Source organism: Triturus cristatus, chromosome 6 (genome assembly GCF_964204655.1).
Source record: "Triturus cristatus chromosome 6, aTriCri1.1, whole genome shotgun sequence".
NCBI lineage: Eukaryota > Metazoa > Chordata > Amphibia > Caudata > Salamandridae > Triturus > Triturus cristatus.
In genome coordinates, this window is record NC_140589.1 from 92323043 (window position 1) to 92345916 (window position 22874).

A 22874-nucleotide genomic window follows, 5' to 3' on the forward strand; every position below is an offset into this window, starting at 1 on the left:
TGGTGAGTTTTATATCGCGCAAACTTGACCCGAATCCAATCAGGTATCAGAGCGCTTTACATAGCACCAGTTAATTTACATTAGGAAACACATTCATTCTTTGTTAGGCACGGGGAGATTAAGTGATTTGCCCAGAATCACAGGATGTTCAGTGTCATTACCGAGACTTAACTCAGTTCTCCAGGTCCGAAGTCGAGCGCCCTAGCCGTTGGCTTCGTCCAGGGCTTTCTGTGGGAAACTGAACTCGAAGACCGGGTATCCTTATACACAGGTGACAGGTTACTTTTCCAGTGCTATTGAGAGAAGTTAATGACAATTATCGACTTTTATAGAGAAGCTTCCAACCTGAGTGTTAACTGGGACAAATCAATATTAGTACCAATAAGGGGAGGAGAGATGATGTGGCAGGAAACACGCCGGCTGCAGATTAAAATAAAGTCCTTTAAAATAAATACTGGGGGATATGCATTTCTAGTGACCACAAGGCTTCCTGGGGACGCAATTTGCCCACAATGTTAACCTTTATATGTAGAGGTTTGACGATTTGGGATGCTGTGCTCATATTGGCTGTTTAGGAGTGGCCCTATCCAAAATAATTATACTTGCCAAGCTTCTGTATGTCCTTCCAAACTACGCAGTTGTAGTTTTCAAACACTTCTTTACACCAGTAAAGTCAGTGACATGCTTTTTGAGTTCAGTGAAAGCTCCAAGAATGACTTGAGGCAACAATGTTAAGTCACTGTTTGAAGGAGGTCTTGGCATGGCTAATATATGTCTATATTACTGGGCAAGACAGCTGCAGATTGTAAATGTCTGGTCCTTTGGAGCATGGGAGAACCCAGCGCCCCGCTGGTAGTAGAGAAGCACTGGGTAGTGGATGGTTGTGCCTATCTCAAAAAGAAACGTAGCAGATTAGAGTGATACACAAAATAAACACCAAATATTTTGGTGCCCCTGGTTGGAATATTTTGGACTGGAAGTTGCAAAATTCGGGGTACGGAGTAATCAGTCAGCATGTGATTTTGTTGTATGATGCCTGACATATTTATGTCAATACAGAAGTGATGCACCTATTACCTCTATTACTGCAAAATCTAATAAAAAGATTTCATTAAAAAATGAAGGCTTTCAAATGTCCAGAATATGGCACCATGGTAAGGGGCACAGTGTCCTGTACCCCATCCCCAGATGCAAGTAAATTCCCATCAGCTGCTCTAATGGTTACTGCGGAAGAGAAAGCAAAAGACACACAATTGATGGACGGAATGCAGAACAAATCAAAACATTCACCCCCAGTCAAGAGATCTGGGTTAAATCCATCATTCTTTTGCTCACCATTCCACCCCAGTTTAGACCTGGCCATATGCAAATCAGTCTTGACCCTGTGCCTCATGGGAACAGTCCAGCCCGAACTGCCAAGCCAGGTCCTCCCTGGACAGAAAAAAGCATCCTAGAACCGGCTTCGGGGTTTCACCCCTCTTCAACCAGGATAGCTTGCTTTCAGTGGCACAGTGAGCCCAGGACCCACGTCTGGGCATACCTGGTGCACTTAGGAAGAGAAAGCAAAAGACACACAATTGATGGACGGAATGCAGAACAAATCAAAACATTCACCCCCATTCAAGAGATCTGGGTTAAATCCATAATTCTTTTGCTTACCATGCCACCCCAGTTTAGACCTGGCCATATGCAAATTAGTCTTGACCCTGTGCCTCATGGGAACAGTCCAGCCCGAACTGCCAAGCCAGGGCCTCCCTGGACCGGAAACAAGCATCCTCGGACCGGTTTAGGGGTTTCACCCCTCTTCCGCCAGGATAGCTTGCTTCCAGTGGCACAGTGAGTCCAGAACCCACGTCTGGGCATACCTGGCGCACTTAGAGAGAGAAAGCAAAAGACACACAATTGATGGACGGAATGCTGAACAAATCAAAACATTCACCCCCAGTCAAGAGATCTGGGTTAAACCCATCATTCTTTTGCTCACCATGCCACCCCAGTTTAGTCCTGGCCACCTTCCCAGATCAATCCTGGCTGATGAGAGCTGAAAGCCCGAAACCGGTCCTAGGATGCTTGATTCCAGTCCAGGGAGGACCTGGCCTGGCAGCACGGGCTGGACTGTTCCGATTGGGGCAGGGTCAAGACTGATTTGCATATGGCTGGGTCCAAACTGGAATGGCATGGTGAGCAATAAAACGATGAATTTAGGCCCAGATCTCTTTACTAGGGTGAATGTATGACATTGTTCTGCATTCTATCCATCAATTGTTATTTTGCATTGGTCACCCCGAGTGGGACGGGTATGCCCAGACGTGGGTCCCGTGCTCTCCATGCCACTGGAGTCAAGCTATGCTGGCTGATGAGGGCTGAAAGCTTGAAACTGGTCCTAGGATGCTTGATTCCAGTCCATGGAGGACCTGGCCTGGCAGTTCAGGCTGGACTGTTCTCATTGGGGCAGGGTCGAGACTGATTTGCATATGGCTGGGTCCAAACTGGAATGGCATGGTGAGCAAAAAAACAATGGATTTAGTCCCAGATCTCTGTACTGGGGTGAATGTATGAAATTGTTCTGCATTCTGTCCATCAATTGTTATTTTGCATTGGTCACCCGAGTGGGTCGGGTATGCCCAGACGTGGGTCCTGTGCTTTCCATGCCATTGGAGTCAAGCTATCCTGGCTGATGAGGGCTGAAAGCCCGAAACGGTCCTAGGATGCTTGATTTCCATCCAGGGAGGGCCTGGCCTGGCAGTTCAGGCTGGACTGTTCCCATTGGGGCAGGGTCAAGACTGGTTTGCATATGGCTGGGTCCAAACTGGAATGACATGGTGAGCAAAAAAACGATGGATTTAGACCCAGATCTCTGTACTGGGGTGAATGTATCAAACGTAAAGGAGGAAGATACCCCTATGATTTACACAGGGACGGGGTATACACGTAGACTAGAAAGACTCAAAAACCCTGTAGCGTGGTATCTAAAGGGGCATATCCCTCTCTAAACACAACAACTAATATAGTGTTCTCTCTTGTTACAATGTCAATTACCCTGACACTATTTATTTCTAAAACACATGTATCTTGCCACAATATCCAGTATCACAGTACAGCATACAGTTTCTCAAGAACTCTATCAAGTTGCAGGTATATAAAAAAGATGAATTTATTCAATAAAAAAAATCACATTACGTATTTATACACATATCATTATTCACATTCCTCCCTATCGGGTTACACTTTAATTGTATGAATATAAAAACTTTAAAAAGCAAGTTAAAAAACAACAGTCGACAGAGTTTCGGTGTTAATTCTATATTTTCACCTTCATCAGGACGGAATTCTTTCATAAAATCTAGACATAAAGAACATAAATTAAGAAACCTAGCATGTACTGTGTAACCTAGTGGTCAATGACATCGATTTTGCTCCTCTATTTCTTAATCAATGGCGTTTTTTTATATATCAAACAACTTTGGCAATATCTATTAGTAAACGTAATAATTAATCATTGAAAGAAAACTGAATCATTAAATCACGTTTCTAACAGTTGTATGTCCACTATTCATTTAGTTTGATATAATAACTATAAAAGAACATACAATTGAGAAAATCCGTAATAATTAATCATTGAAAGAAAACTGAATCCTTAAATCACATGTCTAACAGTCTTATGTCCACTATTCATTTTGTTTGATTAACCAACTATAAAAGAACATACAATTGAGAAAATACGTTACTTTCCTAAGGGCATTTTTTCATGATTGACAGAAACAGGATGTCCTATCACTATGTTTAAGCTAATTCAAGTTTCTTTATTTGCTATTCTTAAGCATACCTTTTTATTTTGATGGATTATGTTTAATCAATTACATAATCTCTGGAGGTTCAAGTGTTTCACCACCGTTACTGCCTCACTGATAGGGCCTTTCACTGGGAGAGAGATAAAACATTTAACATCTTTTCTTTATATTCAAAGAATGTACATACCCTAAGCACAGGTTATATGACTTCTTGCGTATTTAGGAAATCTCAGAGGGATTGTTTTAATATACCTCTTATGATATATGTCCTGTTCTTATACCCGTTAGAGCCACCGTCTAGTATTATTGAGTGTGGAGGGGGCTAAAAAGACTCTCTTGAGTGGTTTCTAAAAAAAGGAATATTTTGTAGTCAGTATCAATTATTCCAAAAAATGTCTTTATTTCCTGCTCTACAGTTTATACTGTGGCTAACTTACCCTTTCATATAAGATGGCTGCATATACATTCCATGATCTTATGATACGTTTTATTGTTTGCGCAGTTAAATAGATTCTTTTGATAGTCCGTACCAGAATGTGCACGGATTATGATTCAAGCGTGAAATCTGAAAATAACAAAATTGACAAAAGGTCTTTAACAGTGCTACCTGTATTTAAAATGTAGTATTTCATTTCGCTATTCTGTAGTTATCTTATTCTTAAAGTCGATAGTTTACACGACTAGTATCTACTTGCTAGCAGTCTATGTTCCCGGTTGTAATTACAGTACAGTCTCCAAACTCGGAATTCAAATTTAACTTTCTAAGACGGAGATACTAATATTCCATGAAATAGAACTATAAAACTATACATAACCAGTCCTGTCTCACGATTTGAGAATCAAATTTAACTTTCTGAATGGGAGATACCACTGTTTAATATATGTGGCGGCTATCTTTTAGTGTATAGCTTCTTAGGTCCACCCGCAAAAGTTATTTTAAGTTATTTGGTTTCCTCTTCATGAATTACGAAACTGCCCAGTCGATGATTACCACGACGTAAATGATATATGTAAAAAGTATATATTCGGCATTAGCCAAGACTACTCGCATATGTCGTTTTAGACGGGATACTATTACTAGTGCCATTGATTCACTTACGCTCGACAAAAAGACAAACAGCCTGTTTTTTAAAAGAAATTTACTGTCCTGTCGCTGGTATTTCTCGTAGTTTTTACTCAAAGTGTGGTCGCTGTGTTTTAACGTACCTGTACGGGGAACAGCGGCCTCCCTGCTCCAACGGGTATCCAGGAAGTTTGGGCAGGATTACCATCTTGATGATGGATATACGACCCATCAGTGATAGTGGAAGTTGTCTCCATCGCTTTATCTTACTCTCTATCCAGTCCATTACTTCCCCATAGTTCGCAAGCCATATTTCCTGGAGTGATCTGCTCACCCATATTCCCAAATACTTAACTTCACCATTTGCCCATTGAATAGGAAATTCTACGTCCACTGGGGTGATGTCATCTGTGAGTGGAAAGATCACCGATTTTGACCAGTTTACCTGGATCCCTGTGAGCCCACCATAGCGGACGATCTCTCTCATTACAGCTACGAAGTTTTCTTTCGGGTTAGTTAGATATATTATCATATCGTCTGCATACATAGAAATCAACAGTCCCCGAGACGTAAATCCTATGCACCGCTGCGTATGGTGCGGGAGCAGCCGGGCTGCCAATGGCTCAGTGGCGATGGCAAACAACAAGGGCGACAGGGGGCATCCCTGTATTGTTCCCCTTGTTATGGCAAAAGGCTCTGACATTCGTCCATTAAACTTGACTCGTGCCACAGGGCCTGCATATAGCAACTGTATTTGTCGGATGAATAGGGGGCTAAACCCTAAGCGGGGTAGCAGTGTAAACAGGAATCGCCACTCCAGCGAATCAAATGCCTTTGTGGCGTCTAACAACGTGGCTATTGCTTGAACATGTGGAGCTAAATAATGTAGCAGGCCAAACAACGTACGTAAGTTATGGGCTGTTGAGCGACCCGGTATAAAACCAGATTGGTCCGGCAGCACTATCTGCGGCAGCATAGGTTGCAGCCGGTTGGCTATGAGTTTGGCGTATATTTTTGCATCTAAATTTATTAGGGAAAGGAGCCGGTATGAATCAGGTGCAGTAGGATCTTTATCTGGCTTCAGCAGGGTGATAATGGTGGCCTCACGTAGGGTGGGAGGGAGGAACCCTGTCTCCACCGCCTCCATATATACCTGCAGGAGGCGTGGGGCTATTAAATCAGAATATTCCTTATAAAAGGCTGCAGTCAGCCCGTCCGCTCCCAGAGCCTTTCCCGCCGGCATACTTCCAATCACTTGTTTAATATCTTCAACCGTGATGGGGAGCTTCATGTATTGTCTAGCACTGTCACTAAACCACGCCAGCGCCATAGTGTCCTAATAATCTACTATGTCAGACTTTGTAGAATTGGACTGGGAAGTATAGAGCTTCTCATAGTATCTGGTCATTGTGGTGAGGATTTTTGGCGGTGTTCTGACCCTTTCACCGTCTTCTGTAGACAGTTCAGTTATATAGTCAGCTCCCTTGGGTGTTCTCAATAGGCCCACTAACGTTTTCCAGGCTCTATCCCCTTCTCCATATTGTCGCGCCTTAGCATGCTTGTATAAATATGCTGTTTCCCTTTCCGCTTCTGCTTGGAATTCCGACAGTTTAGTTCTGATCTGCGCCGCAATAGCCTGGGACGGGGTACGCTCCCTGGCACGTTCAAGCTCACCTATCTCCCTCTCCAGTTTTTGTAGTGTGTTACGTATATCTCCAAGTACCCCTTTCTTGAGCGCTATGCAGTCATCCCGTATTACAGCTTTGAATGCCTCTCATAGCATGCCCGGGGATTCCACTGTGCCCTCATTAAATGTAAAATACTCCTCTATCTTTCCCCGTAGTTCTTCGCGGAATACCTGGTCCAGCAGCGCCCCTGAGGGAAATCTCCAACTGAATGGGGTTGTATAGGGATCTGGTACTTTAAGTGTCAGTTGTGCAGGTGCATGGTCCGAGAGAGTGCGCGGGTGGTGCACTGCTTCAGTGACCCATGTGTGCATGTCTCTGGATAGCAGCCAGTAGTCAAACCTCGACCATGCGCTACGGTGGTGTGACACGCATGTTCCTTCTCTAAGTGTTGGGTGTAGCATTCTCCAGGAGTCCACCAACTCTAGTTCACACTTAATGTCCTGGAGCATTGCAGCTGCTCTCGGGTTTGGTGTTCCCGTGATGATCCCCGCCTATCCACCTCCTCCGAGAGGACCACATTGATATCTCCGCCCCAGAACACCGCAACAGGAGCCAAGGACTGTACCATGTGCCTAATTTGTTGAAAGAAGGCCGGAGTATACGTGTTCAGGGCATATGTGTTTATGATCAGCATGGGCGTATTATATAGGGTGCCTTGCAGTAATATATATCGATCGTCACTATCTAACAATGTGCTGTGCGTGTGCCACTACAGTCCCCTTCGTATAAGTATAGCCACTCCCCGTGAGTAGTTGGAGTACCCGCAGTCCACCACCTCACCCCATCTGTTGTATCTAAGCATGCGTACCATATCCCCCGTTAGGTGTGTTTTCTGCAGTAAACATATTTCCACTCCATGTCTAGCGAGGTATGAGTGTACTAGTCTCGCCTTCCGACAGTCGTTTAGACCTCTTACATTCCATGTGAGACATTTTAGGTATGACATGTCGAGTATAGATATTGAATAGATGGACACATTGCGGATGACGTAGCTCCCTCCACATCAGAAAACCTCAAAGCTTTGGCCCAAGTATCAGACTTCACGACTTCATTTGCAATACGTAGCAGGTAAGCAATCACATGTGTCAGCAACAACACACATTGAGGTGCACATTTACTTTGTGGCAGGTGTTTCAGAATATGCGTTTCAAACCCCCCTCCCCACCCACACCAACCCCCTAAACAGGTTGTGATACCCTCCCACCTAAACCCTTCAACTGTAAATAAGAGCTCCGAGTGAGGAACCCTAAGAGAATCATCCCATGGGGAACGTGGGTCCGCCGGCGTTACATCCCTGCGCTCATGGCAGGGTGGCCGAGTGTAGTGCTAACTGCCCCAAAACATAGAGCTCTCATATGTCTACGTCGCAGTCCGAACAGAAATCTACAAACAATTTAACATGAGCCAGCATCGCAGTTGTATATGTGGAGTGACCTTCCTCTGTCTTTCTCCTCCTATATATGTAAAGGCTTTTTATTGTATACTTATCTGCACAGCCAGCGCAACCTGCCGGGGTACCCAGTCATTGTCACTCAGATTGTTTGCCTCGGTAGGGTCCGTCGAGCTACTGCCCTGTTTCTGCTCCTTGGCAATCTTCTTTATGTACGCTAAAGCCGCCTTAGCATCTGTAAAAAATGTAGGCCTTCCGGGACCCTGGACTCTCAATCTGGCTGGATAGATCAACGAGTATCTGGTGCCCATCTGTTGAAAAATCTTCTTGGCTGGGAGGAACTCTCTGCGGGCCGCCTGGACTTTTAGCGTGAAGTCAGGGTAGAGCGCTATATTGTTACCATTGTATTGTATGTCTCCTTTTTCTCGTGCCATTCTAAGTATCATGTCTCGATCCCTGTAATTTGGGATCCTCGCTAGGATGGGGCGTGGTGGTGTTCCTGGTCGTGGCTTAGGGCCCATCGTTCTGTGAGCCCTCTCCACTAGGAACATGGCGGACAAGGCGCTCCCGAAGAGGTCCTTCATCATGGACTCTACGTACTTCTCCATGTTTTGTATGTCTGTTGTTTCCGATATTCCCGTGATTCGTACGTTATTTCTTCTTGACCATGCTTCCAAATCCTCATTCTTTAGCGTGATTGCGTGCAACACCCCGTCCATCTCGCGCAGTTTCTTGTCCAGTTCCGTATGTCCCTCTTCGGTCTCCGCATCCCTGGTTTCCAGCGCTGTCATTCGGCCTTCCTGTTTGTCTACCCTTTGCGACATCCTGTCCAGCCTGTCCGCCAGGGAGTCCATCTTAGAGTCCAGGCCCTGGATACTTGATTTCAGCTCTTTGAACATTGAGCGGATGTCCTCTATCGGTAGCAGCGTCGAGGTCGCATCCTCCGTTTGATTCTGCTGGCTAGTTTCGCCGTCAGGTGCCTTGTTGGATTTTTTCTCAAAAGTTATTCTTGGTTGGCGTGTGTCCGGTTTACCCATCCTGGCTAGCGCTTGGCGACTCGCAACAATGAGGGTCCGAGGCAGACCTGCCTTCCGTTCTGCTATCCGTCACCTGGCGCAGGATTACGTGCTACTGCGTATCTCGCCGAACTGTCCGATATTGGTTACTGGCTGCCACCACTGGGCACGATCTGCAATCTACCCCAGATTTATTGGGCCTATCCGAGTCAGGTTGGACAGCTACTCCGCAAGCGCAGAAGTACTGACTTCGAACGGCCTCCAAAATCGCGACACCTATCTGGTTTCCTCTTCGCTCAGTCCGCACAATGGCACCGTCCACCTTCGGGCACTACCCTCCACTGGCGCACACCACGACAGTCCAATTGTCCGAGATGTGTGGCGTATTTTTGTCAGGCTTTGCACTTCCTGCCCGATTATTCTAGGGGGGCCCCGTGTAATCCGATTCAGCTATCATCAAATCCAGGCTTCCCCGCGCCCAGCAGCACAGGGCCGACAGCTCCGCTGCAGTGATTATTTACTTCGTTACAGCGCCAACACACTTGAATTATGTGAGATGGTAGGATCTCTGTGCCCCCTTCACTAGCACGGTCCGCAACAGCCAGGCCCATTTTCCTGTGGCCGGTCACAAGGTCTCCGTTCGGCGCGTCGATCCCTGCCGATCCACTTAGTATAATTGTAGCGCCACAGTGAGCTCCCAGTAGACCGCAGCCCTCCTTCGCCAAAGTAGCAACCACCACTCTGCAGGCACGCTTTTCCCTTAATCTACAGGGGTCCGTGCGCAGAAACCGCCAAGCTTCACTGCCCTTGGAGGTCCCGCAGCAAGATGGCGGCGTCAGCCACAAGTACACAGCAGTTCATACTGTTCCAGCGGCGGTGTCCTCAACGTGTCGCCGCCCGCACTCCCCAGGGTCCACACTTCATTTCAGGTCAGCCTCTATATTGCGTATGCAGCGCGCTGCTCTGCCGCACACACCGCCACCTTCCCCGGGTCCTACCGCAATTGTCAGGCAACGCCGTGCAGACCAGTGCAGCTGTCTGTGCACGGCGCTTCATTCCCGTGCCACGGCGGGTCTCCCGGGGTCAGTCGATGGTCTGACGACGGGGTTTTGTATATGCAGCCAGTGCGCTCCTCTCCCCCTCGGGCCGGTTCTTATATGCAAGAAGATAACTCTGCTCCTAACCTAGCACTGTGTCTGCAAGAAGTGTCAAGGTGGATGGATGATTCCTACTTGAAGCTTAACGGTGACAAAACTGAACTCCTGTATTTGGGAAATAGTCCCCTTTGCACTATTGCTTCTTCCTGGCCAAAATGTCTTGGCCCTTCCCTAATCCCAAAGGCTGAAATTAAAAGCCTGGGAGTCTGGATTGACCAGGATTTAAATTTTAAAAAACAAGCAAGCAAGGTGGACGCAGGCTGCTACGGACTGCTTAGAATGCTTAGGAAGATTCTCCATCTTCTTCCACCCATTGCTAGGAGAACAGTGGTCCAGGCACTTGTTTTGTCCCGCCTGGACTATGCTAATGTCCTTTATCTGGGCCCCCCTTTGGCAGCCATCAATAGACTTCAGGTTATCCAGAATTGCGCAGCACGGCTACTCACTAACTCTGTCAGACGTTCATCCGCGAGACCCTCTCTTGCAAAACTGCACTGGCTGCCGGTCGTGCAAAGGATCAATTTTAAAGCACTGTGCATTGCACATAAGGCCCTCTCCAATAAGGGCCCTCCTGCTGTTAGATCCTTTATCCTGCCCTATTGTCCTTCTAGACCACTTAGATCAGAAAATAAGCATCTTGTTAAAGTCCCATCTATAAAGAGGATGCGCAGTGGAGGACGTCGCTTCGGGTACAATGCGGCAAAACTCTGGAACAATCTTCCACTGATGATACGGTCCGAATCCAACTATCTTCTATTCCGAAAACTTTTAAAAACTCATCTGTTTCCTTGAATTTTGTTATCTGCTCTAGGATTTGTGACAGCGCTGGGATGCTCTAGGGTAGCCATGCGCTTTATAAATGCCAATTCAATTCACTTCTTCCCGCACCCCGTCACTCCCACAACACCGGTGCCGGCTTCCTGGGGCGGCAGCTACTCGAGGTCCCGGCTTCGCCGTCCCGGACACGGAAGGGCCGCACCAGTTTCTCTTCAGTTATCCGCTCTGCTGCATGCCTTTTACGGGTCCTAGCACTCCATCCACTCCAGCAGGTCAGTCAACTAGCAGCCGGTTCTCGATTGGGTCAGTTTTGAAGAATGTATAACGGATTAATTATACTCGGCCGGCGGAGTCGAACTAATGCACGGCCATTTCGCAGCCCTGCGAAGCCACGCCCGCCCCGTATTTTCTCAATTGTATGTTCTTTTATAGTTAGTATATCAAACAAAATGAATAGTGGACATACGACTGTTAGAAATGTGATTTAATGATTCAGTTTTCTTTCAATGATTAATTATTAAGTTTGCTAATAGATCTTGCCAAAGTTGTTTGATGTATAAAAGAACGCCATAGATTAAGAAATAGAGGCGCAAAATCGATGTCATTGACCACTAGGTTACACAGTACATGCTAGGTTTCTTAATTTATGTTCTTTATGTCTAGATTTTATGAAAGAATTCCATCCTGATGAAGGTGAAAATATAGAATTAACACTGAAACGCTGCGTCGACTTTTGTTTTTTAACTTGCTTTTTAAAGTTTTTATATTCATACAATTAGAGTGTAACCCGATAGGGAGGAAGGTGAATAATGATATGTGTATAAATACGTAATGTGATTTTTTTATTGAATAAATTAATCTTTTTTATATACCTGCAACTTGATAGGAGAGTTCTTGAGAAACTGTATGCTGTACTGTGATACTGGATATTGTGGCAAGATACATGTGTTTTAGAAATAAATAGTGTCAGGGTAATTGACATTGTAAGAAGAGAGAACACTACATTAGTCATTGTGTTTAGAGAGGGATCTGGCCCTTTAGATACCACGCTACAGGGTTTTTGAGTCTTTCTAGTCTGGGGTGAATGTATGGCATTGTTCTGCATTCTGTCCATCAATTGTTATTTTCTAATGGGTACTGCGGCATGTTTCTATAGAATAGGAATATTATTTTCCTTAAGAAGGCACAATCAATGAAGTTCCCTGCTACCCCAGGGTCAAATAATGCTGACACGTACCTGGATTCAGTAGGCAAGGACAGTATTATATCCAAGAAACAAATCGTACCTTATTTTCTTCAGGATAATATATATTTACACCTGACTGAGGCCTGCTTATCAGGGACGAGCATGGCAATTTTCTGGCTTCTGTTCACAGGAGGATACAAACAGGCACATGCATCAAGCTTAAAAAAATTCGCTAAAATTGCGAATCGCTAAATTATGCCATTTGCGATCGCAAAGTACCCTGCAGCAATGCATGAACGTAAATATAGCAAAATCGAATGTTTTCGCAAAATTAAAGAATCGCAATTTAATCTGAGAATAAATTTACGAATCTTTATTTACGTCTACCAAATAGCGATTCGCAAATAAAGATTCGCAAATAAATGCATGAAAAATCGCAATTTGCGATTTCACTGAAAATCACAAAATTGCAAGTGCAAAATAAGAAGGATCACAACCAGGTGGTAATAATTAGTGCAAATAAGATACTGCTGAAAGTCAACAGAAACTTAGTTAAACACACACAGATTGAGCCTGAACATTTCACAATGGCTGGGATTTACCTGATGGCGAGGAGGATGAGGCTCCAGGCTGCAGCACACAGAAGGAGGAGAATCCAGGAGCGCATCTTCAGAGTCCGCATTACTTTGCTAGGACAGACAGAAGATGAGATATACAACAAGTATAGGCTCAATGCAGAAATGATTTAATCAATGAATTTGATCCCATTCTGCAGCGACAGACACGTAGGACCAATGCCATACCCACACATGTGCAGGTCCTATGTTGCGTGCACCCAATGGCGTCAGGCAGTTTTCAGGGGGTCATAGCAGTAGCTGGAGGTGTGTCTCAAAGCGCACTTTCCAGAATCTTCAAAGCATTCCTGGATGCCATGATGTCCTGGATCAACTCCCACACTAGCTTCCCACAAACGCACATGACCTCACCAAGACTAAGCAGGAATTTTACCAGATAGCCCACTTCCCACAAGTCTTAGGTTGCATTGATTGCACCCATGCGGCAATATGTCCCCCTGCAAGAAATGAATACATATATAGGAATAGAAAATGTTTTCATTCCCTTAACATACAGGTAGTATGCAATGCCAAAAACATATTAACTGACATTGTGGCGCAATACCCAGGGAGTGCACATGATTCCTATATATTTTGCCAAAGTGACATACACACCCGTCTTCTCAGGGGTGAATTTGGAGAGGGACATCTGCTTGGTAAACATGGTTTATTAATGCTCACAGACATTGCACGTATGCAAATGGAATATTTCCACTGACCCTTTGCTTACTTCCATGTAGGTGACAGCGCATACGCCTTGAGTAATTACATAATGACGCCGTACCTCTATCCTACAACTGCCAATGAACAAAGGTATAATGCTGTATTAGGAAAGAAACAATAGCAAACTATAATAAAAATATGCCAATAATTGCACGGTGTATATATGAATGTAATCTATCATTCAATTCAGCATATAGATCCAAAAATGCATATTCATTTGTTTAAGATCATTTATTTATTGTCTTTGCAGAGGAAGATAAAATATATATACAAAAATATGATGATTATTAACAAAAATATTGCAAATAGATAACAATTCATAAATTGATATGCTTATCAAATCTTATGAACACGATAATACGGTCAATATATTCGTTGATAGAAGCAATGCGGTAGATGGAGACTACGCACGTTTCGGCAAAACTGCCTTCATCAGGAGACAGTCTATTGCAAAACAAGTATATAAAACACAAAATAATATAAAAAAGATAAGTGAGCAGTTACAAGATAAATGTTTCTTTTATATATATATATATATATATATATATATATATATATATATATATATCAGATACGGTTTGCGCAGCAAAACGAGGGCGCACTCTGACACAAGAATCATCCATCAAGCGCTGCAGACACGTTATTTATTCCTGTTGCCTGACGCGAGACTTTGGGACTATGCCTATGATTAAGGGAATGTTTTCCCGAAACGCGTCAGGCAACAGGAATAAATAAAGTGTCTGCAGCGCTTGATGGATGATTCTTGTGTCAGAGTGCGCCCTCGTTTTGCTGAGCAAACCGTATCTGATGTTTTCGCGCCGGCTCTAGGGCGTGGAGGGCGCACCACCCAGCGGATTTCATGGGGCCACGGGGCGCTGAATTTTCTGCCGCTCCACATGTGGGGACAAACAAGCCTTTGCATTACAAACACTGATGGACACCTTTGCGGCTAATTGAAGGGCCGTTTGCAATAATTTTTCTTTCCATCCCATTTGGGTTGAAGGTAGGCTGCAGCACTACATATCCCAGCTAACACTGGGGTTCTCATTCGAGTAGCCCATTGGAGGGCAGGTATTTAAATTAATTGCTGCAGCATTGCGAGACTTTGGGACTATGCCTATGATTAAGGGAATGTTTTCCCGAAACGCGTCAGGCAACAGGAATAAATAAAGTGTCTGCAGCGCTTGATGGATGATTCTTGTGTCAGAGTGCGCCCTCGTTTTGCTGAGCAAACCGTATCTGATGTTTTCGCGCCGGCTCTAGGGCGTGGAGGGCGCACCACCCAGCGGATTTCATGGGGCCACGGGGCGCTGAATTTTCTGCCGCTCCACATGTGGGGACAAACAAGCCTTTGGATTACAAACACTGATGGACACCTTTGCGGCTCATTGAAGGGCCGTTTGCAATAATTTTTCTTTCCATCCCATTTGGGTTGAAGGTAGGCTGCAGCACTACATATCCCAGCTAACACTGGGGTTCTCATTCGAGTAGCCCATTGGAGGGCAGGTATTTAAATTAATTGCTGCAGCATTGCGAGACTTTGGGACTATGCCTATGATTAAGGGAATGTTTTCCCGAAACGCGTCAGGCAACAGGAATAAATAAAGTGTCTGCAGCGCTTGATGGATGATTCTTGTGTCAGAGTGCGCCCTCGTTTTGCTGAGCAAACCGTATCTGATATATATATATATATATATATATATATATATATACCTGGCAAACTTGGTCAATAGTTAAATACATAACATTTGGTTGTTAAACAATTAATTAAAACGGCTAATTATAATTGATCAGAAAACTCACAATTATATCAAAAATAATACATTTTATAACTATTTATATAAAAAAGAGGAAAAGAAAGAGCGAAAACGTGCATTGTAATCACTTGTTATAAAAGATATATAACAAAAATTCTATTTAAGTTATATATTGCAATGATTTGAAAATAGGCATACAATTATATATTTTTCCATGTAATATTATTTTGCACCTCAAGGTAAGCAGAGATCTCTATAAAGACGCATAGGACTGCCCTAAAGATATAATTTATGTTATATGTTAATATACTTACTATGAATCTATGAGATATTTGATATTTTAGATCCCAGGGATTTATATAACTTATATAGAAATTTTTTTTTTAAACATTCTTTTTAATATAAAGACTTTGACAACAAGGCATAGTTTCACAGTATCACAACATAGGTAAAGGCAAACACAAGGATTCATCAATACACAATATGTTTTTGCAGTTGGAATTACGGGGATGGGGAGACATCTGAATCATTCATTCGGAGGGGTGGGGGGGGTACAGATTTCACCTCGGTATAGATTCCAGGGGGTCCAGATCTTGGACCATTTCCGGGGGCAACCCCTCGCGATGTAAACAGATTTTTCTCGTTGCATGCACCAATCAAGGTCCTTTTTCCAGTCCGCGATTTTGGGTGCGTGCGAGGCCCCCCAGTGCTGTGCAATGTTCCGTTTGGCTATCATGCAAGCGAGTGTGACCCATTGTATGGCGTAGGTGTTAAGGTCTGTGGGTTCCCAGATATTAAGGAGGCATCTGGGAGCTTCTGGCCGGAGTTCAAACTCTAGGGTTTCACTCATGATTGAATGTATCTTATGCCAGTACTCCTGAATTAATCCACAGTGCCATATAATGTGTATGAAAATACCTGGCTGGGAGCACCCCCGTCTGCAAGACCCATCCGTGTGTCCTCCCATGTGCATCAGTTGAGGCCCTGTTATATATATATTCTGTGCAAGATTTTAAGTTGCACCAGGTGGAGCCGCGCTGATATTGCGACTGTTTTAGGGGATGAGATCGCTGTCTGCCACCCTTCGTCGTCTAATTCAATACCGTCCTCCGTCCATTTCTCCCGCAGTAGAGTCAGGGGATCATGCATGTTGTTAATTCGTTTTCTGTACGTCAGGGATATGGCCCGCTCGGGCAGGTGCCCATCAAGAAGCCTGTCCTCCAGGGGGAGCTATCCGGTAAGGAGGCGTCTCTTGGCAGTGCGGTCCGTAGTGCATGTCGGACCTGAAGATATCTGAATAACTCAGAGTCAGCAAGTGAGTACTGAGTCTGTAGGGCGCTAAACGGTTTTATTCCCTCTGCCCCCCAAAGATCTCCAATAGTGGAAATACCGATCAAGTCCCACTTATCAAACCCCTTTGAGTTGCCCAGGTATCTTAGCTTTTGTGAGTCCCAAAGCGGGGTGGCAAGTGTCAGTCTGTTGGCCCAGCCCTGTGACTGTGTCGCAGCGTGCCATATCTTTATTGTGTGTTTGGTAGGCCGTGTTAGTGGGAACTTGCCAGGTGTGGAATATAGTGCCCGACCGTATGCTCCGTTAGGAAGGAGCCAGCGGTCCATACGGAATCCCGGGGTGTCGGGGGGGGGGGGGCCATAGGTGCCGTGGTTTATAGCTATAAGATGAGCAGCCCAATAGTATTTTTTAATGTCTGGCAGTCCGATTCCACCGTCGTACCAACCAAGTGTGAGCTTTGATAAGGCTATGCGTGGCCTTCCACCCCAACGGAGGTCCTTCTGAAGGCCTTCTATTTCCCCAAAATACGAATTGGGAACAGGTTCTGCGGCATTTTGCAGTGCATAGAGGAAGCGCGGCAAGGACATCATTTTGAATAATGCTGCCTTGCCCAACAAGGAGATAGGGAGCGATTTCCAGTGTATAATATCGCTTTTAAGGCGTTGCATGGGTGGGGCCAAGTTACGGGCATATCGGAGTGTCGGATCCAGAGAGATAAATATGCCTAGATACTTGAAGCCTTCAGTGACGATGGATATCGGGCAGTTTTGGGGCAGTTGCGGGGTGTTACCACTGAGGACATATATGAGTGACTTCTGCCAATTGACTCGGAATCCAGAGTATCTCCCAAAGATGTCGAGGATGTCAAATATGACATTAAGGGATCTCTTGGGGGAGGCGAGGTAGAGGAGAACATCGTCCGCGTACAGGGATATACGGTCCTCCCAGCCCGGTGCCCATTGTAACCCACGAATGGCCACATCATTGCGGATCCACGCTGCAAGGGGTTCGAGGGCCAGAGCAAACAGTAGGGGAGAGAGGGGGCAGCCCTGACGGGTGCCACGATCAAGCGCGAAGGGGGTGGATTTTTTATTATTCACAACCAACTGCGCCATGGGTGCGGCGTATAGGAGTTTAACCCAGCTGATAAAGACCGGGCCGAGTCCAAGTTTTGTCAGCACTGCAAATAGATAGGGCCACTCAAGGGTGTCAAATGCCATAGTGGCATCTAAGGACGCTATGATAGCATCCTCACGTATGGTTGGGGCCCTACCCAATGCCCCGTGCACTCTGCGCAGGCTTAGGGCAGTATTCCGCCAAGGCAAAAAGCCTGATTGGTCGGGATGGACTAGGTCCCCTATAACCTTAATCAGTCTGTTAGCAAGTACTTTAGCTAGGATTTTAGGCTCAGCGTTAAGTAAGGAGATAGGCCGATAGGAGGAACAATCAGTTTTGGGCTTCCCCTCTATATATGGTAACGATAGTGGCCAGGCGCTGGTCTAGAGGCAGGATCCCAGTCTCCTGGCTGCTGATGTACATGGACCTGAGATAGTGGCCTAGTTTGTCAGGGCGGAGCTTGTAGAGTTCGATAGGGATACCGTTGGGGCCAAGAGCTTTGCCTGGATGCAGCGTTCGTATTGCTATTGCTATTTCTTCAGTGGAGAGGGAGCTATCCAAGAATAGGCGGTCCGCCTCTGAAATGATAGGAAGGGAAATGTCCTTTAGAAGGTCGAGGGAGTCTTCGATTGCATGGGGGGCCACCGACTTGTATTAAATAGAATTTTTAGTGTGGATAAGTCCTTCTTGATTCCAAATATTAGAGGCACTATTCTCTTCTTTTATCTCTCTTCTTATTTCCCCTTTCATCACAATCATTTTTCATCTTCTTTCACCTTTTTTCATCTTTTTTCTTGTTTGGTTATCTATTCACCACTAGGCCATGATGTATAAAAATGTCAACGATTTATTATTTTTTCATGATGTTATAAGCATTCATTCTCAACTGCAATCTATTGAGCTTTGAGGAAATATGGGATATGTTTTTATATATTTGTACATATATTTTGTTATATATCTTTTATAACAAGTGATTACAATGCACGTTTTCTCTCTTTCTTTTCCTCTTTTTTATATAAATAGTTATAAAATGTATTATTTTTGATATAATTGTGAGTTTTCTGATCAATTATAATTAGCCGTTCTAATTAATTTGGGACCCCCCTTTTATCTCAGCCCCCGCTTGACGAATCCCCCCGAGACTTTCAGGGTAGGAGCGGAGCGTAGCGCCCCACCTATTTTGAAAAATTCGCGAGGATTCGTCGACCGGCGCCAAAGTTATTCAAAATAGAATGTTGCGGATTTCCTATGGAAACGTGGTCCTAACTATAACTACCTACTGGCGACCGCCAGTAGGTAATATATATATATATATATATATATATATATATATATATATATATATATATATATATATATAAGAAAAATTTATCTTGTAACTGCTCAGTTATCTTTTTTATATTATTTTGTGTTTTATATAGTTGTTTTGGACGGTCTCCTGATGAAGGCAGTTTTGCCGAAACGCGCGTAGTCTCCATCTACCGCATTGCTTCTATCAACGAATATATTGACCGTATTATCGTGTTCATAAGATTTGATCGGCATATCAATTTATGAATTGTTATCTATTTGCAATATTTTTGTTAATAATCATCATATTTTTGTATATATATTTTATCTTCCTCAGCAAAGACAATAAATAAATGATCTTAAACAAATGAATATGCATTTTTGGATCTATATGCTGAATTGAATGATAGATTACGTTCATATATACACCGTGCAATTATTGGCATATGTTTATTATAGTTTGCTATTGTTTCTTTCCTAATATTGTTAAAGTCCCTGCGTATAGCAAACCTATCGGTTATGTAGGGGTCCCCTTCTTTCAACAAAGGTATAATGCTGCGCATATATCGACTAGGAACCTCATAGAGCGCACGTTTGGGCTGTTGAAGAGCCGCTTCAGATGCCTCCATAAAACCGGTGGTGCATTACAATACAACCCTGAACAATGCTGCAAGATAGAAGCATCATGTGCCATTCTACACAATATTGCCACAAGGGGAGGCATAGCAATAGTGGTGTCTGAATGCGACTCGGAAGACGACAACCAGCAAGGGCCACACTGCTGTGCAGCACATGGAGCATGCGCAGCAGAAGGGCGCAGGAGACGAATGGAAATAACACAGAATTGCTTCTGAGGTGAGTAATAACGAGACAAAACATGGATATTGCAGTCAAAGTATGTTTATCTTAAATAATAATGACTTGAGTGTTGAAGCCCACATCTCGTGTGCCCAGTAGCACAGGAATAGAAGTAATGTACATAAATGTCTTTAAATCAAATCCTGACTTGAAAGTCAGTCAAAACTGTTGTCTCCGTCAATGGTTACTTCACCATATCTGTATGGCAGTGTACATGGCAGTATAGCGCTTCCTCCCACGCACACCCAGAAGCCTTTCATTTGCTGCATCTTCATCCCTCATGTTGGCAGCGCAGGGGGTACTGCTGCATGTCTTGCGCCTTCCTGCAGTGGTAACAGGCATAGACAGACTGCTCATGCTTGAGGCCTCCTCACTACCCTCTTCCAGCGTGACAATGTTTGACTCAATTGTGGCAGCATGCATCATTTCCTCTGCATTTGTCACCTGGCCCAGAGCCTTTGCCACAACCCCACTCCAATGGGAAATCTCAGTTTGCATGGTCACAGACCTACGTGCCAGCAGTGCAGATGTTGTGGCCACCCTATTACTGGATTTTGCATACACGTTCAGGCGCTGCATCAGTTGGCGATGGTGCCTCGTCTGTGACACATGTCCCTCCTGCATCACCCTGATCAGTTCTTTCACGCAATCCGTCAGTGCTGCAATGTTGGCTGCCATCATTTCTATTTGTGCCTGCACTAAACGTGTGTTTTTCGCCTGCAGGCACTGCACCCGGAGCATCTGTCCCTCAAGACCACCCCAGGCATCATTTGGTTGGTCCTCCAGCTGTGTGATTAGTGACCTCGCTCTACGCCGCCCGCCTCGGACAGTGCTACCGCGGACCTGTGTTTGAGGAGTCGGCGTGGGTGTCTCCTGCGCCTGGCTGGCCACTGGTGTTACATGTGCCTCGTCCTCAGATTCCATTGTCACCAGTGGTGGGACAGTTGGCCTGCGTGTGGTAGGGGCACGTGACGGATTTTGTGGCACCACAGGTGTGTCCGTTGCTTCTACTGCGCTAGTTTCCTGTGTGTCAAGGAAGTCACTGTCCTCTGCATCTTCATGTTCTGCATCTGTGAGGTTAAACAGTGCAAAACAGCATTCATTTATGTTACTGATGTTATGTCACAGAAATCACGATTGCCGTAATAATAAATATTTATCTGTTACACTATTTGGAGTTGGTTTTTTCCTATTTGTGTGTTTGCCATAGTACCTGCCTGACCTGCCTGCATCTCCCATAATGCAGTTTGATTTTTAAGCAAAATGTGCACTGGATTTCATTATGGACACTTGTGCTGTACTGAGCTGATGGAATACCTTTCATATTTATGACAATGGTCACATGCATACATCTTACATTCAGATGTGTTTGCCGCTCCCGAGGTGTCTAGCTGCGTCACCCCAACAACAGCTTCAAGCTGGAGCGTCGACTCCTTAAGCCGGTCGGCAATGCGTTCCTTTGCACGGCTGCGCAAGTCGTACCATCTCTTGTTAAATCGTCGATGGTACGGTGTATGACCCTAACAGTGTTCACTTTATTTTGGATCCGGATCCATATGTTTATTTTTTCCTGCTCTGCCACTTTCAATGACAATTTCCAAACAGCTTGTCATGGCTGTTTACCACACCCTCAATCAGTGTGTCTATTTCCTTATCAGAAAACTTATTTTTCCTCTTCCTGGCAGTTTGGCTGTTCTCTTCTGTTCTGTATCCATTTTGTGAAAGGGTCAGGTGTTGCTCCAAATGTCAATTTCACTCCTGTTCAGCTCCTGCAGTCAGCTTCCTCCTCTCACTATGACTGTGCACTGAATGAGGCTTGGGCTGCTGACTTCCTGGTAGTGATGTCATCAAGATGCATCAATTGTGTCGCTATTTGCGATTTCGCTATTTACAATTTCGCAAATAGCGAGTTCACAATCTGCGATTGGGCTTTATTGCGAATCGCTATTATTTTGCAATTTTTTAAGATGCATCGATTTTTGCGATTCCTTATTTGCGATTCCTTATTTCTCGCAAATAAGGAATCGCAAATTTTGACATTGATGCATGTGCCTGTAGGTGTCCAAATTGACCACAATATAAGCTTAGGAAGTCTTGACATCTTCCACATAAAGAAATAATTTGCATCTGTCTTCAGATGCACTATTGTTGGATGAGGTTGATAGCAGAGATTGGTACTCATACTCCAATTTGTGTGTCTCTACATGTCTTCGGGCCTGATTTAGAACTTGGCGGACGAGTTACTCTATGACAACAGTCACGGATATTCTGTCCGCCGAAATATAAATCCCATTATGTCCTGTGAGATTTATATTTCGGCGGATGGGATTTTCTTCACCGTTGTGATGGAGTAGTCTGTCTGCCAAGTTCTAATTCAGGCCCTTTGTCTCTTTCAACTGGTTTGTTACTGGTCTATTTGTAACACCGGACCTATCAAGTCTTTAATGTAATACATCTTAGACTATACAAGATACTGTATCTTTGATCTCCTCTCGTCCATGCAGCCTCAGCCAGGTGTCTTTGGAATTAGGCTATGCAAGTTACTAACTCCTGAGACCCTTGTTTTAGGGTAAGGAGATCAATATGTGCTTGTTAGTTTAACTATCTTTATTTGAAAAAAAACACGTTATTTATAGATTCCTTACCTTAGAATTACCCCCAGGCGTCAGACTGGATCCAGAAAGTTTGTTCGTCAGCAGTACCTCTGCGCGTCAAAAGGTGGCGTCTGTCAGCTACGCATCTGTCGTTGGCGTCGTGGTCGCCGGGATGACGTTGCTGCAGCTATTTAGATGCCGCCCTCGCGCGCTGACGTCAGTTCTTTCTTTTATCCGCGCCAGCCAGTACAGATCCGGAGAGAGCGGTTCCAACAGTCACTTTTTGACTGAAGTTTTTGAGCGACTTTTGTCGACGTTTTTTTTGAGTTTACGACTCCTGGTGCACATAGGGATGCCCGGCATCAAGGCTTGCGGTTCCTGTAGCCGACTGATGTCAGTTACGGATCAGCACCGTGTGTGCCTTTTTTGCCTGGAGTGCGACCACGACCCCAAGTCGTGCTCCGACTGCCGGTCCATGGCTCCGAAGGCTTTGTGGGAGCGTTCCCAAAAGATTCTTGAGTGTCGGCAGTCGGCTCCGTGACGTTCGGGGTCCCGGTCGCGAGG

The 22874-nt window shown here is 44.7% G+C and overlaps 1 long non-coding RNA gene across 1 annotated transcript in view; it reads right to left on the minus strand.

Moving 5' to 3' along the window:
• Positions 1-213: 213 nt before the first annotated feature.
• The window catches only part of LOC146813811 (uncharacterized), a 117395-nt gene continuing 94734 nt past the window's right edge, over positions 214-22874 (minus strand). Inside the window, exons 2-3 of the long non-coding RNA XR_014962902.1 lie at positions 12671-12757; positions 214-293 (exon numbers count right to left, since the gene is read on the minus strand). This is a non-coding gene — a long non-coding RNA (uncharacterized LOC146813811). The remainder of the gene's footprint in view (positions 294-12670; positions 12758-22874) is intronic.